A 23,555-nucleotide genomic window follows, 5' to 3' on the forward strand; every position below is an offset into this window, starting at 1 on the left:
AATTCATGAAAAAATGAATCTGTACACATGGAAATTACTTATATTCACATTTAATAATAAACATAATGAAGCTTAACTCAATAATAAAGCCTGGTTTTAGAAAAAAAAATATTGTGCATACTAATTAAATACACAACTTGTCTCTGGAAACCTTATCTATAGGAGACAGTCTTTTTACCCAACCAAACAATTAAAAATCAAATTTGAGGTTAGGCACCTAAGAGGAGTATGCACTACTAATAAAAATTTGTCTCACTTAACTTCAAGATTCATATTTAATGCATGGTCATTCTTTCCACTCTTTACAAGGCAGATCTATGGTGGCTGGATCATCCATGGCAGGTAATTTTTCAAGAGCCAGAGTCAGGAGAGATTTATTTCACCACCTGTGGCTAGGTGAAGGACTATCGATAGGATTTTTGACAACTCAAACAATAAGGCAAAATAGGACCGGGAAGAAAAGGAGAAACATAAAGTATTGGACTATTTGTTTAGGCTATGTTCTAAATCACCAATGGTGTTTCATGCAATACAGCTATCCTGTAAAAGAGTGGGTAGTGGGTTCCTTATTATTTAGTGGGAGAAGAGGGTCCTCATAACCGCTCCTCTGAAAATGCTGCTCAGTAGATTGCTGTGTTGATTCTGTGCTGCTAGTGCTCAGCATTACAGAGCTGGTTTTGAAACGTCAAAAACAAAATAAACAAACTTTGAAGCACCAGGAGCCCCAGAAAAAGAAGTAACATGAGTGAAATCTTGTATCTGTATCAAACTTCACTGAAGCCACTGGGGGTCTGTGCGGGTTTAAGGCACTGCATACCCCTCTCATGGTGGAAACAGAGTTTTAATAGATTGCCTCTAACAACACTCCAAAGCCCACAGTTTTCTTATGGACAACATGATCATTAGACAGAAATCTATTCTTGTCTCTTTTTCTGCTGTTATTAAAATGACAAAATGTTTTATTAAAAGGGGATTTGCACTGACCAGAGTCATAAAACCAACTAGAGAAGAATGGACCTCTAAGACTTTTTATCTGCATATCTGTTGTCTGCTGACTATAGAAAAACTAACATTAATTTTCATTTAAGCCCACAAAGGGTAAATAAAATAAAAAAATCTATATATTTTACTTACATCTGCAGATGATATTATTTACTTTTCTCCCCTGTGTACAGAGTCTTGCAAAATCTTTACAAATTGTGTATGTAGAAGAGAACCTATCTGCTGCAGTAAAGCTGATAAGCCTCAAACAACATGTCTATGTATTGAAAGATTTTGCAATAATCCTTTACCTTCTATATATAAAATATTCTAAATGTAAAGCTAATGTAGTTTTTTGGCTTAGCATTATACAGACAAATTGTTCAGGTTTTTTGGTCACTGAGAAGAAAAAGTATGCAAGTTAGGAAATGTGATACTTTTAATGAGATTCGAAAGTGAAATATCAGCATTTTGAGTAAACAAAATACTTTGCTTTTCTTCCTGTAATCCATTCTTTTTATTCTAAGAGTCTGTAGTTACTAACTCTCTGCCCTCTGTCTGAAAAGGCATTTAGCTTGATGTGACGGTGCTTTAAAATAAAGTTGCTGGAGGAACCTCAATCCATCCCACTCCTACCAGGTTGCTGCCAGTGTCAGAGCCTGGAGAGGGATCACAGGTCACCAGGAGAGCACTTTAAGAGCAGGACAAAGGAATTCCAGACACACCACCCAGTAACTTAGCTTCACTGGAGATCCAATGTTAATATCTGTGTGCAAGCACTCAGCAGCACAGGGAATAAACAAAAGGAGGCCTAGGATTTTACTGGCCAGCGGAGGAGAGGAAGGAGATCCAAGGGCTGAAACACTTCTCCTACGAAGACAGACTGAGAGGGCTTGTTCAGCCTGGAGAAGAGAAGGCTCCAGGCAGACCTTGAGGCACCTTGCAGTACCTAAAGGGGGCTAGAAGAAGGCAAGAGTGGGACTTTTTACAAGGGCATGGAGGGTTGGGACAAGAAGGAATGGCTTTAAACTGAAAGAGGGTAGATAAATTAAATTAGATACTAGGAAGAAATTCTTTACTGCCAGGTTGGTGAGGCAATGGAATAAGTTGCCCAGGAATGTGGATGTTCCACCCTGGAAGTATTCAAGGCCAGACAAGATAGAGTTCGGAGCAACCTGGTCTACCAGAAGGTGTGATTCATGATACATTCAATGATTCTATAAAATATCTAAACTTGGGATCTCATTTATTTTTCTTCCAGTGAAACATAGACTACAAATGATTGTAAATAGGACAGATTAATTAAATGTTGAATTTTATATTCCCCTCTTCTTGATGCCATTTATAGTTTTATACACCAGAATGTGGCAAGTATAAAGAGGATTATTTCCCTTTATTTCTTGTAATATAGCCTTTATTACCTTCATCAAGGGATCACTCCGGGCCAAACAGTTCACACCAACTGAATGTATATTCTTTCCCTAAAATTCAAAGCCTCAAGCAAATAATTTTGTCTTCCACAAATAATTTTCCTTATCAAGAAAATAGTTTGGCTCTAGATTAGGGCACAGGAACAAATCGATGCACATGTGATGTGGATATGATTTAGCCCTGGAGCTAAAAACAGAGTGAACCAGCTAAGAGGTATTTCCACAGCAAGCCTACCCCTCCTTCCTCTCGTTTTGCATTGTAAATGTGCAATGGACATCATCATGCAAATCAAAGAACAAAAAGAGTGAATAAATAAGATGCCTTGCCTTTGTTGAAGCATCCCTTGAAATATACCAGGTTCTGCTCACTGTTGCTGGAGATATTACTGCGAAGAATAAAAGCTAAAAATGACAATTTGCTAACTCAGGATATTTAGAAACTAACCAGGACAGACTAAAATACAAAGCAGCTTAGAAAGAACAAGGCCTATTGGATATCTCTGAAAAATGAGGGCATGAGACACAACAGAATACTGAAATACTCAGTCACAAACTCTGCAGCAGGTTTGATTGCAGGCTTGTGTGCTAATGGTGTAGTGCCTTAAGAGTTAACAGTTTCCATTAAAAGAAAATTAAGACACAGAGAAGACAGTATGACTCTGTACAGAAGTCCCAAGGCATAAGAATGTAAATACAGGAGAGGACACAACTGCTGTCAGCACAATGACAGTGAATATGTGAGATGGAGAAAGAATGTTATTCGAAGAAAGGACTTACTTTATTCATTCGAAGCTATGCACATTCAGATACTCTTTTTACAAAAAAATAAGAATACCTGTCATGACTGTTGTTCTTCCACATTTGTTCCTGCTGAAAAAATTTGATATAGCATGAAAGTTAGTTTAGTTTCATTGTAAATCACAGGATCTGTTTTGTTTTTCTTAACTGGTGGAGTAATATTGATTTTTTCATGTCAAAAACATTATTTTAAAAGACCCGAAATATTATCATAAATAAAATAAAATTCTTGTTTTACTTTTGGAATTTCTTAAGCTTCTATTTACTTTTTTAAATTTAGGTTGATTTTTAGGTGTTCAGTGGGATTTAAAAAAAAAAAAAAAAATCCCTGTAATGGTTTCTAAGGAACAATATAAAGGATAGGGAACACCAGGTTTGGATGAAAGGAGAAGTACTGGGTGAAGGGAATGTATTAGTTCTTGCCTCACAGCTGAAGCTCTTTGGAGGGGTTAATAGTGAAGCTGAGGAGGGAGATTTGGTGGATATATTGTACTTGGATTTCAAGAATGCAGTAGCAAAAGTCTGTTTCAAAGGCTCTTACAGAAGCCAAGCAACCACCGGAAGAAAGTAAAGATCTTCAAAGAGGTAAATCATTGATTAAAAGATAAAAAACAAAGAACACTATGTCCTTGTTGTGGAGGCAGGACACCACTGGATACCTACAGGGATCTGTGCTTCAATCTTTGGGCTATTCAGCTGAAAAGAGGGTGAAAACCAAGATGACAACAACTGCAAACAAAGTTTGCTGATGATGCCAAGTTTCTCACAATTGTGAAGATGGTGGTGAATTCTATGAAGAAATGGCAAAGACTCTTGTGTGAGTGACTGGCAAAAAATTAGCAGATGAAATTAAGTATACTTGAAATGCACGTAAATGCAGAGTGACACTCTCTGGCTTTGCATGTACAATATTGGGGTATAAGCTGTCATCACTGCTCCTGAGAAAGACCTCAGGGACCTAGGGATCAGTCTTGTAAACAATTTTGTTAAATACCATCATACATGACCTTAGCACAAAAAAATAGAAGAATGAGGAATCTGGAGATGACACCACAAAAAAAAACCAATGATAGAGAGGGAAACAGCAATATGATGTATGAAAAGTTGATGACCTTGAGGACTAAAGTAATCCAAAATCTGTCAGAAGTCTGTTCTCAAAATGGGAAAAACCCATTAGGGATAAATTTATCTTGGAAAATAGAATACCTAACTGTCAGGGTAGCATTTATGCACTCTAGTGGGAGCAAAAAAATTCCAACAAGTTTTGCTGTGTAGCTTGATCCGCAAATATACAAGATCTATTTCAAAATTATATCCTTGTGAATTAACTACCTAAAGGAACATGGGAAGGATTAATTTCCTAAAGAGTTGATGCCTAAAGAGGCTACCTGGAACAGAGGCTAGACAGTGTTAAAGGAATAAAGTAGGTATTTATTAAAAGGCCTTCAAAGGATGCACCTTGGGCAGTACAAGTGCCTGGCTGAGGCCCCACCCAAGATGGACCCGAGTCACACATTTTCACACTTGATTTGGTCCATTTACATTTTGGGGTTAATTGTCCAATTACAGCTTCAGGTTATGAAGTCCCAACCTCACAGATTGCTCTCCTCAGGTCACTATTGTTTATATTTTTTGGGCCTGAAGCTGCAATGGTGTCCTTGGTTCTCAGGCTGGAAAAGGATTGTTTTGTCCTACTGAACTGTGAGGAGAACGAGAACTTAGTAACACTTTATATGAAGTCCAGAGTCACACACTAAGGCAGTACAGAATCTGAAAAATATGAAAGCTGTAACTTAAAGCATCAGAGTCATCCTTCAATTGTCTTGTAAAACTGCAAACAGCAATCCAGTATGACAGAAGACAGGAAATTTTCCCAGGCGTCTGAGGATGTAAGGGAGATAGATAGACAGATATATGCAGAGATACAACCAGGCATAAAAAGACCAGACCAGTAATACTGATGCCCTGAAAAGCCTCACAGAAGCAGGGTCTCAAGGAGACCTGTGCAATGGGATGTACTAGTCCCCGTGGTCCCATTCAGGGAAGGCTGTAGATATTTACATTTCCCACTGCAGCAGTACTTTCCAGGCTCTGTGTACAAGCTGCGATGGGCTTAGGACAGCAGGGCTCCTCTGCTCACACTTCTGCCAGTCAGTGCCATCCCCTAATTTATGTTGTCATATGAGAGTATTGCCATGCTCTAGTGCAGTTTGAGTCTTTTCAGAGTTTCTTAGGCCTGGGACAACACTAAACTGATGGAGCTATGTGGTTTCTGCAGAACTGCTCCTTGGTGTGTGGCCAGCTCAGTGTTCATCTGTGCACATCTGTGTACACAGGCACACTAACTCACCTTCCCTGTGCACCAAGAAGAGGGCATTCCCCCTAGTTTACATTGGAAGAATGGAGATTATAACAGACAAAAAACATTGCATGGGACTTACGGCCTAAACAAAATTTAAAAGTGATTCTCAAAGTCCTATGCAGCTATATTAACCTTCCAGACATGTTTGGTTTTTTTTTTCCCTTCTCGGTGAGAGACATCTCCTCTAACTTTCTGAATTCAGAGAAATTTTTCATTTTTCTGTGGAAGTATTTTTTCTGTACTACAATGCTTTTGTGGTGCCAGTTACAGCAACCACACGGTGTTTTCTCAGTGTAACAGGATGGGGTTGGAAAGGAAACATTTTGAACAAGTAACTAAGATGAGACACAATAATTTGATATCAGCTTTCTATCTGCCAGGTACAATCTTAAAGGAAAGAGAGATAGACGAGGAAATCAACTCACTGCTTTTTAGAGAAACTAAATGACTGTCCTGATACCATTGCAGAGTATGACTGCCAAGGTTATACACTGAAAGGTTGTACACAAATGCTTTTCATGTTTTCTTTAATTTCAAAATGAGGAAGATAAATGGTGTTGCCATGATCCTCTCTTGATGGAACTCATACAATATGCATGTCAGAAAAAAAAAATTTCATTTAATAAACACAGTAAGGAAACTTAATGTAGTTAAATGGTGTTTGCACGTCAGTGTAGCCACACATAAAGCTCCCAAATATTCTGCTCATGAGAGTTAAAACCATTAATAGCCCAACATTTTCATTTTTCTTGGTGTTGGTTGATCTTCTAGAGAAAAGTGAATTTAACCTAATTACTCTATAGAATAAATGGATAAACTGGGATGGAAGAGGAAGAAAGAAGGAAAACAACAGATAATTTATAATTGACTGTTGTTCTTTCACATACACACACACACACACACACACACACACACACACACACACAAAAAAGCCTAGAGAATTCCATAATGAAGAATCTTAGCTCGAGAATATGCAGACAGGCCAACTTCATCCAGCACTAGAAATGTAGCAGCTTAAAGGTCTAGTGGTGCCTCACAGGAAGTAAAAAATCAAGCCACTTCCCTTAAAATTTCTAAATAGACATACCAGTTCTTCAAGTTTCCTGTTTCACAGTTGATTCTTCATATATTACATAAAAAACCAAATAGCATTTTTCACCTGTTTGGCTGGTACTCATGAGAAGCTTTTTGTACATGTACCATGAGTTCATAGTCAGAGCCTGAGCTGGAAACCATTTAAGTCAATAGAGGGCTCTCACTTACTCGAAAAGGCTTTGGATCATGAGTGCTACATCAGGATAGTGAGGATCGTAATTCAAACTATAAATTTATTTTAGACAGCTTTTTCTAGCACTGCTTATTTTCAAAAATGTATCAAAAGTACTTCTCAGGTTTTTGAGCTCTCAAATAAAATGTTTTAATGCCTCAAAATATAGTTAAATTTATCTTAACCAAATCTAACTTAACCAAACAGGTTGATCATTCTGTCTTTTCTTCTTGAAAACTGACAGAATGTATAGTTTTAATCCTTTTTTTCATTTTTTTTCTCTTGAAGTGGAAAATATGGAATTTCTATACCAAAATTTCTGCTTTTTCCTTTTTCCCAAATTTAGAGCACTGAGAAGCTAGCTGGATAGATTGCAGAGAGAAAATAAGCAAGACTTTTACTTTTCAAACTGCTTGTTACCCTGAGCAGCTCCAGGTTCTGCAGAAAGGCAGTTTGACAGTTCTTAGCAGCTCCTAGGGCAGACTTCCTCCCCAGTGGCATACTTCCAAACCTTCTGTGGCTCTAAAACTCCATGCTGATGGATCCCTTATGGTATAGAAAAGCTAATGTTGTCTTCCACAGACAGAAGAAGGAACGAAGAGGGGAAGAAGCGTGACTGACCTGGACAGCTAAAAGAAGAATCCTTTTAAAAAAAGTAAGTGTGGAAGCATGAAAAGGCAGCCAGCAGAGGAGAGATGAATGAGGAACAAGGAGAGGAATTTTCCTGTTCTAGTACAGTTGGTGAGTACTGAGTGTGAGAATCATTCTTGTGAATATACCTGGCTGACATCCTTGGCCCCTGAGAAAATACCAGAGACAACTTCTCTTCAGACCATGAGAGGGGAGCAAGTGAATCTTTCCCAAAGCTCAGAACTGGAAAAGAGCTTTTGTAGCAGAAAACCATAGTGATTGTGTGCATATTTATTTCTGATGGCTGAAGAATTTCTTCCTTTGCTGCTTGCTGACCAAGCACACTGAAAGTTTCTAACTATTGTCCAAGTCTGTCCTGTGTATCATTAAATGTTCCCTTCTTTTATTTTGGGAACTTATGAACACTTTTATTTGTACCAGGTGCTGTGAATATCCTTCAAGCCATCCTTCCTGTAACAGAAACATTCACTGCCTTTTTCAAACAAAAAGTTTTCTGTCTTCCTATTTCTTCCATTATGATATACCCTGTATACTTCTTTTCTTCCACTTTTTCCTTATTTTCCTAATTTTATGTGCTATGTGTCTTTTACTTCTTTCCTACTCCCATTCCTTACTCCCACCTGCTCTGGGTTCTACCATCTTCTGTTTCCCCAATGCTTTATGTAGCTTCATAATCTTTTCCCTAGTTCTGCTGTTCCACCTATCTCATTCTTATTGTTATATTTTATTTTTTTCTGGGACATATATCTTCCACGGTGCCAAGCTCATTTAGGATAATGGCAGAGATGTGATTGGAGGCCATGTCATGCTGGAGGCTGTTTATGGATGCCTACAACTCATTCTATTTGTAGGCAATGGCAGACAAACAGAGAAATGCCATTGGGTGTACGTCTCAAAACAGAAAGCAGACAGGTACTTCAAGGAAGGAATGAGGCTGTTAACAGAGCAGGTATCTTTAGTTGTGCTTCAAATTCCTCAGCAGAGTCTCAGCTCATTTATCCTCCGAGCCCAGCCCCACCAGCAGGAAACTTCTCAGTGCTCTGTCTGTGATACAAAGCTTACCACACCCTACAAGACTCCTTTAATATTTTCTGTTGCTCAGGCTATTTTCAATGTTTTGTTCTTGTCACGTGTTTTGTATAGGGTATTAGTTACTATGACAACCTTAACTGCAACTTGACCAAAAATATAAACAAGAAATATGTACATTACAAAGTAACAGTTCTGTATTCATTACCTTCCAAGTATTTCACAGGCAGAAAAATTTAAAAAGATTTTTTAGTGATCAGACAAAAGCCCTCAATTTACTTACGAAAACAAACTAATTGCAATACAAATTACTTGAGCCCTGCATTTGTAAGGAATGAATCAGACACAATTAGAAAAGGTAATTTATTACAAATTATTAGAATTATATCTCTGTTTGTGACTCTACCATAACAGTGACTCAGAGCAATGCACATTTTATATCAAACGAGGTAAAACATGACAGTTCAGATTAATATTGAAATTAATAGAAAGACTGGATTAAAAAATCTGGAAAAGAGATAGAAGGTTTTGTACTGTTCAGAGGAGCCCCAAATATTAACTTGAGGGAAAGAAAAAATCCCCAAGGTCTAAGGAATTTAATAAAATACAAAATATTACTGTACTTGAATTGGAGAACCTAGATTCTTATAAAATTCTAATTTATATCACTGTAAATCAGAATGAGTCCATGGAGGTCAATCATCACAAGTTATAGTGAAACTCCTGCTGTGAGAAAAGCAGCAGCTTTTCAGCAAGCCTTGAAAGTGTATTGCAACCAGGTCTTCTCTGGGGCAAAAGCCTCTTATTATAAAATCACAACTTAGTCCTTCCAATGGCGATATTCAGGCAGTACATCTTGAGCTGCACACATAGTCCTGTGCACATGCCTAGCTGCCAAGGTGAAATACACAGGGCTCAGAGGAGACAGATCCTGCTAAGCCTCTCTGCAAGGTCCCAGATACTAAGAGGGACATGAGTTAATGGTGCTAACATGGAAATGTAAGCACCGACTCAGATTACACTTACAGTAATTTCACGATTATAAACCGCACTGAGTATAAGCCGCACTTCTGGGTTTCAGCAACTTTTGTTTTTTTGTCCATACATAAGCCGCACCTGATTATAAGCCGCAGGTTACAATACAGAGTGTGATAAAAGGTATCTGTTCTATCACCATCTGTTGAGGGTGGGGACAGTGATCCTTATCTCAATGGCAGATATTCTGCTAATGGGCCATCCATTGAAACCAGGTTGGGCATTGTTCTTTACCTTTTCACACCCCATCCTTCCTCCAGGGAGTCATTGTCTGCTAATGGCCATTGAGTCCCACTGTGTCACTGATAAAATTACTGCATCCCATTGGAAGTTGCTCCAGCCAGGGGGAAGAGCCCAACATTTCTTACCAAGATAAAAACAGAGGGTTTGGGACAATAAGGTAGCCCCTTTCTCCACTGGACTCCAGAGGAAAACTGAATTTCTCCACATCACCACTGGAGCTCCAGAGGGAAACTGCACCTTGTACAGGAGCACTGCTTCAACTGAATCACATCTGTCACTGCAGGAGGATGCAGTCACCATTTAATGGGACTGCTACCAACACCCTGCCTGACGGGGTGTCAGGTTGTACTCTGACTTTGTCAGGGTTTGGAGTTTGTTTCTTTGTAGTACTGTATTTCTATTTTGATTTCCCTAGAAAAGAACTGTTATTCCTAATTTCCATATTTTTGCCTGAAAGCCCCTTGATTTCCAAATTATAAAAATTTGGAGAGAGGGGGTTTACATTCTCCATTTCAAAGAGAAGTTCCTGCCTTTCTCAGCAGACACCTGTCCTCCAAACTAAAACAGCAACTTTTCATTCTTTGTCCATATATAAGCCGCACCTGATTATAAGCCGCACTTTGGGTTCGGACCAAAATTTTAGTCAAAATGGTGCGGCTTATAATCGTGAAATTACTGTAATTGACAAATTTGTAATCAGTTTGGAAAATTTGGGTTGGGATTTTTAGAAAATTTAAGAAAGAGTAAATAAGAATAGTAGTCAGATTTGGTCACTTCAGTAGTTAAGGTGTTAAATGGCTTGTAAAAAAGAAATGACAATAGCTTGGAGGGGGCTTATCTTTAATGAACTGACCAAGCATGACCCCAGAGCAATGGAGCTCCAACCCTATGATCTCTGCACTAGGGGGAGTTAAACCTAGTGGAATATTGTAACATGTGTACCTCACAGAGGTGAGTTTTCTCAATCTAACAGAGGAACTTAGGTTTCAATGCTATTCCAACATAACCCAGGTGTCATTCAATAATTACTTCAAAGGGGACACAATTCCAGAGGGCACGTGAATTTATAGTGGGATATTTTCCTTATTTTCATGTTTTTGGAGCAAACCTAGCAATATTATTATTATGGAATATCTGGCTGTTTGAATTGCCTGTGTTCTTCCAATGCAATTTCCATCTTTTAAATTTGTCCCGCAGATTCTTCTTAGTTCCATTCTTGCAAACACTTCAGTGTTATTACGCAAACATCATGAATGGCACTCCAGTAAAAAGAAGCAATGCTTAAGTGCTTTCAAGAATGAGTAACTGGTGAGCATCTTATTCACAAGCAGTCAGAGCTAGACATAAAGGAGCTGATTCGTTGTGAGTATAAGAAATAAGTGTTTTGTATCATGCTAAATTTTTGGTGAATAAGACTAAAATGACAGCAGTACAGTGAGACATGCATTTATAAAGCTACTGCCAAGGGATAGGGATTTTTTTTCCAGTCTGTGTGTTTTGGGACAGGAATACGCAAGTCACGAAAATTACCATTGTTCCTGAAAAACCAATTACTTGATTTTTCAATTTCTGTCACCTAAAATTCTTGTTCCTGCATTGATCATAGAAGCAGATTGGGGGGGGGAAAAAAGTCAAAATGGTTGCTGATTTTTCTTAGAATTAGAACATAAATTACATCTTTGAGGTGTTTTCTTGCTGTATCCAACTGGAGAAGGCTATGAAATAAATTCCCTTAAGAGTAAATGGTCAAAACTCCATTGATCTGAACTACATCACTCTCAATTTATACCAGAACACGCAATATCACAATTTCATGAAGGTGCTCACTGTTTCTTATCTGCACACAGATAAGAGCACATTGGAACAGCAATGACATCCACACAAACTTTAAGTACATAATATGAAGCATAATTTAGGCACACAACACTACCATTTTCAAATACTGATTTCTGACACAGAAAAATTCTCAAGCCCAACCCCAAGTGAAATTTTTAGTAATTATGTTTATAGATGTCTAAAAACTAAGAAACTGTCTCAGATCCCCAGGTTGGGTAAAATTCTGTCCTTGACTGCACATTGTTTCACAGACATTTAAAGCAAGCAGTGCTTTCACAGTATACAAATCATCTCCTGTTCTCCAGATGAGATCTCTGCCTTTTTCTATGCCAGAAAAAGTGTAGATCTCTACATTCATATTTCTTAGTAGAGGGATTGTAAGAAAAGGTCATTTATTCTACACTTTTAAATCAAGATGCTATTCCAAACAGAAAAACTTTAAACTGATGTATCAGATATAGCTGCAATTTTAGGGAGATTAATGTACCTGAATGAAGCAGTCTTAGTATGTAAACAGATGAAAGCTGGTGGACTTTGTAAACACAGTATTTGCATATCTTTACATATAAAGTAGATATCAAAATGGAACTTAGACTTTACAATAACTTGTGGAAATCAGAAAAATATTATCAATACCCCAACGAACACAGCCAAGTATCCTTCAGTCCTATTCCCCTTGACTCAGACCTGTCTTGCAGTCAACTCCATTGGATGTCAAATTCTCCTCAAAAAAAATCAGATTTAAAAAAAAATCAAAAAAGCTAATTGCTGATTTTGCTTAGGATAGGAAAAAATTGATAAATTTACAGAGCTGTGAGTTACTTGTGACAGATAACATTATAGATCCCTTAATTTAATAATCAGTAAAACCTCAGCTGAATACAGAAGATATTTCTGTGCTCAGAAACAGTAACTTTGATTTGTTTGTATAAGAGGATCCAGGTAAAGACTATGGAAAAAGCAAACACATCTTACCTTTTAAAAAATAATGATCAAATTCAATTCATAAGTTTGGTTCTTGTTTGTGGATTGTTTTTGTTTTGGGGCTTTGCATTTGTTTGAAGTTAAACTATTCAGAAACCAATTTGTAGACATAGAGATATGGGTTTGGCAATGTTAGGTTTACATTTGGACTTGACAATTTTTAAGATTTTTCCAACCTCAACGATTCTATGAAATATAAGAAAGAAGAATCCATCTGAATATTTTTGCTATCAAAACATTGCTTAACCTTTGTAGAGCTCTTTGTGATATCCGAGTACATATCAGTCTCCACTATGCCACTGATCAGCATCAAAGAACTACAGTTCCTCTCATGATTCAAATAAATGTACTCAGGCTTACACCTCTGCCTAGAACAGTTGGTGCTGTCCAGGAAATGTTATAGTCAGAAATGCATTGACTCATAGAATGGTTTTGGATGGAAGGGACCCTAACAGTCACCTGGATCCAATCACCCTGCCATAGGCAGGGACACCTTCTGCTAGACCAGATTGCTCAGAGTTCCATCTGTCCTGGCCTTAAACACTTCCAGGGATGGGGCATCTACAGCTTCTCTGGGAAACTTGTTCCAGAGCTTCACTGTCTTCACAGTAAAACATTTCTTCCTGATATCTAATCTAAACTCACCCTCTTTCAGTTTGAGGCTTTTCCCTCTTGTCCTATCACTACATTTTCTTGTCAAAAGTTCCTCTCCAGTCTTCTTGCAGATGGTCCAGCCTTTTGACCACTATTATGAAATAACTGCATTTTCCAAGCATTAAGAGTAATATCTAGAACAGATGTTATAGAGAGAGGGTTCTTTGCAGATTCAAGAAAATTAAACAAATTGAAGTAAATATTTTTGATATTTACTGTAAACATTGCCATATTTGGGAATAATTTTGAGATATTATTATTATTAATAGCAAGAAGAGAGAAAATAATTAAAGATACACACATACATTTTTTCACAATTATTTGGCAGCTTGAATTTCTATCAAATCTAAGAATTCTTGCAATTTTAAAGAATATAGACTGGCATGAATATATTAAGGCTCCCTGGAATTATGATTAGAAAACCCCACCACTCAGATATAGTGTCTTAGAAGAATGTTAGTCCATATCTGAAAAAAACATGCCTACTGGATAGTCCACAGATGATGAAGTTATATAAAAATGTGTCTGCCCCAAAGGTGACCAGATTGTTTGGCAATGGATTGAGCACAATGTGACCAAGATGGATCTGAGCAAACACACATTAAAAAGTAGTCTACAAAACTATGTATTAACAAAATCAAAGAAAACAAATAAATTTGGATCAATTAGTTTTGAATAGGGATCAAAACATTATCATACTTTTAAAGTACAGGTAATCATCAAAATTGACTACAACAGGTGATGTTGCCTCTAAACTTTCCAGAGTTAGATGTGCAGAACTGGTGCTGTGGCATCCTGCCCTGTATGACTAATTGCACAAGCATTACCTTGTTAGTGAGAAGGGCAGCTGTACCCTGAAGTCACATCTCAGGTTTCATTATTGGTGGTTGTTCTGGTTACGTGCCCTTGAGGTTTGGTCTGGTTGTGAAACCTGAATATAACAGTTCACTTAGTTTATCTTTAGTGACAATGCATTCTGGTGTAGTTACTGCTTGGTAATAGCAGTGGGGAAGTGAAAGCTGCCCTTCCAAGGCTGGGATAAGAACCCTGTAGGTTTTTTTTGGGGAAGGTTAAGAACAATGATCAGAGCATGTGAGGTGTGTGGTGCTGCATCCAGACCCACTCTGTTTTACCTCTGGAGGAGGCTGGCCTGTGGCACTGAGCCAGGGAGATTTCAGTCTACCACAAACACCTATAAGAAAAGGACTACACTTGTAATAAACAGAATTTTCCTTAAAAATATGAGCCTTGTGATTAAACACGTATGGAAACCCCTCCTACAGCCTGATTCTCACAGAGACCTATTCCAAGAGACTACAAGAATATATTATAAACACATGTCTGAATAATTCTCAACATTAATGTAGGCTCTGTGAGTGCTTTAAGGCACAAATAGAGCCCATAGTGAGCAGAGGTCCACTGATATTTCTTTCTCTGTTTTACAAACTTTATTCTTCAAAGGAGTATTTTTTTAATAGTCAGAAAAAGAGAGATTCTTGTAGTTTTGTTGTTGGTTTATCCATTTCGATTCGACCACTAACTACTATGGGAGAAGATTTCAAAAGCAGAAATAGGCAGCTAGACGCTGAACACGCACTGAACACCAAAGGGAGTTTGGCTCCTAACTCCCTTGTGCCTTTGAAAATTTGCCCCAGAAGCTTTAAGTACAGCAAATCAGCTCACTGCTGACTCTGTATTACATGTTCCTGTTTTCACTGCAAAGCTTAAGCAAATCACCTATTTCACAAAAGAACACAACATTTTCCTATTTTGCAATAGATTGCATTTTAAAGCCAATGGAATAAAAGACAATGACTGACAGACTCTTTGGTGTACATGCAAAATGAAAAAGATTAGAACTGCTCTCCTCCTGTGCTAGGGATCATACCTTACCCCCCACCTCCCAAGGCCTTTTTTCTGCTGTGGAAAGCACAGCAGTCCATCTGAGATGACAAAGTACATGCTCTCACTTTGGATGGATGACTAGGGATAGTCACTCATTCCCTTAACAAAGAGGACCGAGGCAATCCACTTTACGTTAACATATAATTCCTGCAAGCTACTATACAGCAAACACAGAACATACTCACAGATCATGATCAGATGCTATCTGAATTCTTGTTGTCTCTCATCCAGGGGCCTAAAATTGGGCAAAATGGGTCTTAATCTCTAACTGTCTCCATTGATATACAGCAAAACCTCTGAATGTCGGGACCTGGAACAACATGAATTCCTCCTGCACATAACTATGAACTAGGAATACACTAACACCTTTATCAACCACTTCTGAATATTCTAAAAGAAAGTAAGGTAATAATAAATGATTGGGAACCAAGGTCCCGTGGGAAAAAAATTATCACACCACATCACTTCATTAAGATCTTTTGAAAGTGACAGACCTATTTCCAACAAACTCTAAATTGGAAATATTCCATTACCTTTTCAATGACTTTTTAAATAACTGCCTATAATGAAGTGATCCATTTCAATCTTGTGGACCTAAGAATCCCTATGATGTGGCAGATACCTCCCAAACACTAATGTATTTCACACTGACTTTAGGACATTGCCATGGGAATCTGTGGGGTTTTGTGGAGGATCAAATCAATTTTGATCTACTTCCCAAAATCTTCAAAGAAACCTTATGAAGACTCATGTTCCCATGAGGAAGCATGGACAGATAACAACACTCAGAATTTCTAGTTCTTGATTTTTTTCTAACAATAGTTACCACAAGTATTAAAAACAAACCTAAATTGATCAATTACTTAAAAAGATATTTGAAGACATGAAATTATTGCATACTTAGAATAGATAGGTGAAAATCCTTGTTCTGATCTTCTTTCACTCCACTTTACTAGCATCTTATGGAGGGCTAAAAATACAAAGATTTAAGGCAATGCCAGGTAAACATGACTTGTGTGTACTAAAAAGATGATGATAACTAATTTAATCAGAAATCTGTCCACGTGAAAAATGACAGTGATGCTATTTTGAATTCAATCAGAGCTCACTTGATCTTTTTCAGATCTGCAGTCTGGGAATTAAGCTCCCTAGAAATAGAGACATAAAGACTATACAGGAAAAGGGAAAAGTGAATCTGAGAAGCAGATTATTTCTGTGGTGAGTTCTGATCTTTGTGTGTAGATGACCCACAGACAGACAAGGTCACAGATGTTCTCAAGAAGAAAAGCCCCTCTTGTGCATCTTTTTTAGACAGAGAGGAACTCTAATTTAGAAGTTAGGAAAGGAAAAGCAATGGCAACTTAGAAAGTAGATGAACTGTAAAGGACTAAGTAGGGAGGATAGATCATCACTGCTTGGAACTCACTGTTTTAGAACAGCTGGCTAAAATCCTGTTTAAGAAGGAATGAGATGACAAAGAACAAAAAATTAATTCAGTAAAAAAGGCTAGACCTTTCTTGGTTTCATGCATGAAGGGTAGAACATGGTTCTGCCTTCTTTCCAAATGAAAAGAAATCATGACTGGTTAAAGCAAGGAGGAAGATACTTAATCTCATTATTTATGAATATCATTATGCCTGTCTTCAGAAGGGCATCTTGCCAGCTTTACTTAAGCAGCCGTTAGGCTCTTTCTCAAAACCCCGTCTTTGGATGGTATTAGCAAAGCCTGTGTCAGGCCATCCAATATTTGAGAAGATAATTGAGGTTATGCTGATGGGTCAATGCTAGCAGTGTTTGCATTTCAAAGATTTAGATGGTCCCCATCTAGCTTGGTCAATATGTGAATGGAGAAATGAGAGCACATGATCATTTCCTAATGATTCTATTCTGTTGATGGGCCTCTTAGATTTTTCCTAGGAAGTCAAATTGATAATGGACTACAGCAGAAAGAGCACCTCAAGTTCTTCCTTTACAGGTGCAAAATTCCAGCAGACAAATTTCTTGTCCCATACCTATACATAGCTACAGGGAGCAATGCTGCATTGTGACTGAAACTTCAATGCAATCAATACTTTGATTTTATAACTCTTTCCCACCCAGCCAAAATCCTAGATTTATTACTCATATAGGACACAATCTTGTCATCATTGAAGTCAGTGGAAAGACTGCCATTTAGTTCAGGTTAGCAAAGCTTTGATGGACAATTGCAGTAAGCATTCATGTGTACTCTTACTTTGCAGTAACTGTAATGCTGTTTGCCTCTGAAAAAAAGGGTAATCAGCCTCTTTCCCCCGCCCCCCACTGAAAAGTTAGTATACAGAAATGGAGAATAAATCATTTCAGTGTATCTGCATATGCACACCCCAGAGGCAGCCACATCATAAAATTGAAGTAGGACTTAGAAGCAGATTAACACATGAAAGAAAAAGCACTTAAGGAAACAGTTTTAAGACATTTAAGTAATTTTAAACCTGACATTGTCACGAAGGTTGCTTAAACCAGACTATCTAATTCTTTTTCAGTTAATACAGGGAGATAGCTATCTGTGAAATCTAGCCAGCACCTGAACAGACTGTCTCCCTCTGCAGGCCTGTACAGACCTCTCACTTTAAGGAACTCCTGCATGAAGATCCATGAAGTGTGGATAGGTACAAATTAAGTGAGGTACATAGGTGAAATTCACCTGCTCTGAAAAAATACTTTAAGGTATGGCAGAAGCTACTTCTGCAACATCTTTTGGGAGAATAAATATGAATGTGAACTTCACAAGATTATTTGTACCCCAGATGTTCTATTTGGACAGTCACTACTTTCCAGCCTAGCACAGTTACTGTGCTACTTACTTACAGTTACTGTGCAAAGTTACTACTTTCCAGCTTAGCACATCCAGTGAGCACACCATCAGAACTCAGGAAACTGCAACAACATCTTCCTGATAAAAAAAAAAAAATACAGAAATCCTCTCTGTCCTTATTGCAGGACCCCTTTCTTATGAGCAGGTGAAGCGTACCCAAATGTTCAGTTAGCATAAGCCATACAAACTCATTCCTTGGAACACCTGCCAAAGTGAATATATCTCTAGAGATTAAGTCACTTCAGTCAAGGACTCTTTGAGTATAAGTGTAATTTGTTGATAGTGATTATGTTTAAAGCACTGATGATTACACACTTGGTTATATGTACATTCTCCCCATTTTCCTCTCGTGCCTGTAAACACTTCTTGTGAAGACTCTGCTATTAAAAGGTAAACCAAACATTCAGTGTCAAGATAGAAGGACTGATTCTATCTCTGAAATTTCTTTCATCTGGCAACTTGGCAGAATTTAAGTCCAACCAAGCAGCATCAAAAGTATGATGAAGAAAAGAGATGTAAGACACTTGATTAACTGCTCTTGCTGACATGTTTGATTTTTTAATGTCAATATATTTGGTTCTGTTCATGAAGTTTCCACTACCACAATAGAGGTCTAAACCTTAATTAGGAGCAGTATCTAATAAGGAATATAAACCTTAAGTAGCCTAGCCAGAAGAGATGCTTGTGACAACTTTTAAACACCTACTTAAGATTACCCTTGGTTTAGCTTTAGACCACTTTATTTCCTCCTTTAACCATTAACTCTTGACATTTTTTTTCCTGACCATGGATTCAAAAGTTTCTTCTGTTTTTGCCTCAATTTTCTGCTTTAGCTGCTTTAATGCCTCCATTCCACACAGCCATCTGACTTCTTTCATGATGAGTATAATAATTTTTCACCATTTTTCTCATGACCTGTACTCTTCTTGTCCTCTTTCCTTCTTCTGACAACTTACCCCTCTATTTATGGACTAGTCTTTGCCATGTTAGAAACTGTATGATTTTACACACATTTCCTTCAATTTCACTTTCAGCTCCCAGATATCAGCTCATTCTTTATGAAAGGAGAATGAGTATGCAAGAAGAATATTGGAGTTTTTGTAACACTCTTAGGAATCCCTTTGAAAAAGCTTGTTTCCTCTGATTTAATTTTTCAGAGCCCTAACAAAATATTAATTCTTCAATATCCCAAAACTAAAGTTTAGGAAGATTCCATTTTTGTCCACTTGGACCTAATATAGAACTCTTCTTAGAATAGTGTATGTCCATATCTTAATCAATTCCATCTTAACCTGATTGCTAAGGTAGTATATTTGAGAACACACTGCTCATCCACTCTTCAAATTTCTGTGTGGGTTTTCTGTCCTTGTTTTCCTTCTCTTCCCTCTACACCTTGTTTCTCATCAGCATATACAAATTCAACTACCATCTGTTTGCTAATGACTCAGAGATATACTAGTCTACTCCAGACTAATCTCCTTATGTCCAAATTGAAATCTCAGCCTGCCTCTCTGACATATCCTCATGTATATGTAGCCATTATCTCCAATGCATCATGAATCAGACAGCCTATCCTTTCCTATACACTAAACCTTTCTTTCTCAGCCAATTAGCTCAAAATATGAGTCAAGGATATAACTTATATCTTTTACCTTCCACACAAGAAGATCTTTAATTTCTAGCAACTAGGTTGCAAGACTAAATGAGATGTAAGTCTTAGCATGAGGAAACCACACCAAAAGAGCCAGGTTGAAGCATGACTATTCCAAATGATCAAACAAATAGTATAGAATAGTCATGGTAGCTCAAGTTAGCAGCAGTTCACTCGATGCTAAATCAAGCACTTTCTTGGTAAGTCAGTGTGTGCTCATAATTAAGATGCTGCATTCAGCAGCATGGTCACTCAGGTAGGACAGCTCAAGGGAAGTACAGTAATTTCACGACTATAAGGTGCACCCTCTTGACTAAAATTTTGGTCCAAACCCAGAAGTGTACCTTATAGTCCGGTGTGCCTTATATAATCTACAAAGTTGTGAATTTTGCCGACTCCCGGAGGTGCGCCTTATAATCCGGTGTGCCTTATAGTCGTGAAATTACTGTAACTAGATTTAGTACACTTGGGTATGGAGCACTCTTGACAGGTATGACCAAAGTCCCCTCCCAACCAAACATCTATCCTTTCTCAACGAAAGCAGGATCTTTCCAGCTCTGACAAATATAGCCCATCCCATATCCAATGAGACTTCTGCCAAAAAACCAGATTGTTTTCTGGGCAATTTTTGACCTCTCTTCTCTGCTTCTTCTGTATCTCTCCCATCTGATAGAAGTTACTTATTTTCATTCTCAAAGCCTGCTGACACTGTCACATTTTAGTTGCTGTCAAGATACTGACTTACTTTTCTGTTTAGACCATTGTCCTAGCTACTGTTATCCACACTATTAGCCTTGCATAGTCATACCTCATGCTTTGCAGGTTCTTCTTATGCTTAACAATAAAACAAATAATCTTTTTTCCTTGAACAACTACAACAAAGTTCCCTTTTCCTCTGTTAACCTTCTAAAGATAAAATGTTTAAACCTCTGAAAAACAGTTCCGTAATTGGAATAATGATCTTGATGATGTCTCCTACAGGCATCCTGAAGGCTACTACCTAAAAATTCCACCTTCCCTCAAAGGCAGAAATATCTTTCAGAAGTCTCATCTTCCTAACATCAATTATTAATGTCACCTTCAGGACAGATGTGATCAGTATAGGTGCTCTGAAAAGAAAGTGTGTTAGAGCCTGCCTCTGAGGAGCAAAGTAATGCTTGACAGTACTTTAAAACATGCAACTTACATTTTCCCCAACACTTTTGCCAACTACTCCCCCTAAAGTGAACATTCCAGAGGGGAATACAATATAGCAGAGCATGAGCAGGCTGCTCATGATATCCTCTTTGCTGACCAGAACTTCCTTGAAGTGTCCTGCCTGACAGCCTGTAAGCACCTTTTCCCTGTTTTCTCCTTCTTTCTCCAGCTTAGAAGGCTGTTGATGCTTACATTTCTTGGCCTGTGCTGGTAGTACATAAAACAATTATGTGGTTGTAGCTGACATTGCAGATGTCATAGTTATTGTCAGTCTTAAAACAGATTATAGTTTGGACACAACATTACCACAAAAAGAAAGCAGAGTCTAATCTAAGCCCAGGAAAAAGATTCTTTAACTGTAGACAGACTGTGGGTGGCATGGCCTCTTTTTTATTCTTTATAGTATAAAAAATTGTGGTAAGGAACATATGTATATATAAATACTTTTTCATTGTTCCAGCCTAGAAGACTGTTATGATTAAAGAAATCATTAAATATTTCAAGTCTGAAAGCAGAGTTTTTGAAAAGAGAATGTTCTAAGTGAGAGTATTTGGAACTATGGACTCTGTTTTTACTCACAACTAAGGACCTTAGGTGACAAAAAAACATTTGGCTGAAGTTGCTCATGGAGAACACTGTTCTACTTTCTGACTTCCTCACACTAAATCTCTGTTCTGCCGAAGACTATCTTATAGATTTTTTTTCCCCCAATATAATATTTTGCATCTTTAAGCTTTGATATTTTTAATTTCACAATAACCTTCTGGCAGAAAGACTTCTGTGTCCAGTGGCAAATACAGATTGTGGCTATGGGTTTCCACAAACATCCCCTTTTAATAACTATACGGTATATTTTCGGGTATGTGCTGAACCAGTAGTTTTTCTTGGATAGGTGCAAATATTCTTGCACCTTACTGAAAGATGCTTTTTCCTCCCAGAAAATTACAACATGGAAATATAGATTCAATATTATTAATATAGCAAGATGAAAAAATGCAAAGAAAAGAGGAAATCTAACCTTTCAGACCTTTGTTTTATATGGCATAGGGGAACAAAAGGACAAGCTCTCAACTGAAAATAAATCCCTGTCAAGGTACCTTTAAATCACCCTGATTAGTACAAATAGTCTTGACATATACACCTCCCATACTGTCTATAGGGAATAGAGAGAAATATTGCCTCTGTTCAAACTCATAAATTTGTGGATTTTATGGTAGTATATTAGGTACTTAATATACAACAGAGAGATTACAGTCATTGGGTTAGATCATATTCTGTAATTACCATGTTTAGGTACTGCAGTTCCACACTGAGCTCAAGTCAGATTGGTGGAGATTCTTCCTGGAATACCATGCTTCAGTTCCAGAGTAATCTTCTGGTTTTTTTTGCTTTTGGGGGGAAACAAAAAAATTATGTCACACAAGGTTTGTAAAAGTCACTGTGACAGCTACCCGAGTCTGTTAGGAGGCTGAAAACTTCTTGGGGGGCTCTGTGTTATCTTGTTTATCTCAGTAAGGTACAATCTCAGTGACAAATGGTAACATGTTAAAGACAGACAATGTTCATGCATTATGGTTTACTGTCATAGGATGTAAGAAAGGAGAGAAGGCATCTTTTGCTGTCAAACTGATTGTGGTGCTTAGTTATTTTACTCTAGTTAGGTGCTATAAAGGGAAGAAATTAACACTTGTGTAGCTCAAAAGAGAAGGAATTGGGTCCAAAAAGCTCAATGAAGCCCAGAAAATCCTCTGAAGAACAGAAGGCCTTGGATACAGTAAATCTATGCTGTGCGAGTCAAAACCAAGAAGCACATATCATATCATATCATATCATATCATATCATATCATATCATACTGGAGCTTAGGCAGAATCTGCCATGAGTAGGATTAAACAGCAACTTCTCAAGAGTGCTCACTGAAACAGTATAGCAAGAAATGACGCCATCATTACTGCTTTCAACTAGACGCAGGCAGTCATAAATGGTGTTTATTTATGATTTTCAACTATCTCAACAGACAATACCACACAACAAAACAAAAAATTATTGGGCCAGATGCAATGTAAACATTTCAAAAATCTGAGCCTCAGACTACTCAGTGACAGAAAGTAAGTCCCAGCTTAAGCTTAGTGCACATTTTCATCTTTCTCACAATCTTTAGCAAACTCCCCCCAGTCCCCTGACAAGGATAAGTGGATGAGCTTGAGCAGCTCTGACTGGGGAATTCTGCACAGCAGCTTGACTACATGATGTCTGGTACTAACAAGTATTAGCATCATTTTGCTTTCACGAATGGAAAAAAATGAGTCCCGGAGGTGTTCTTAAAATACGGATGAATGCTAACTAAAACCAGATCTCTTCTGCGGAAGTGCTCAGAAGGCAGTGGGTTTGGGAGCTGTGGGGAAAGGCAGTGAAGGGGCTGCAGCCCGGGCCCGGCAGGGAGGGAGCGCTTGCCACGAGATGGCAGCAATGCCACGTCTGGCTCGGCAGCCTGCCTGGCTCGGCTTTTTAATTTTTTTTTCTTTTCCGAGTGAGAACCACAACGTTTTTACATAAATACAAGCTTATTACAAAGTCAGCCTACCTCGTTGAGTGCCCATTCACCACCTTCATGCAACTTACAACGAGAAAACAACTTTGCATATTTCCCCATGATGAGAAAACTCATCATGTGAATAA

Source organism: Catharus ustulatus, chromosome 3 (genome assembly GCF_009819885.2).
Source record: "Catharus ustulatus isolate bCatUst1 chromosome 3, bCatUst1.pri.v2, whole genome shotgun sequence".
Classification (NCBI taxonomy): Eukaryota; Metazoa; Chordata; class Aves; order Passeriformes; family Turdidae; genus Catharus; species Catharus ustulatus.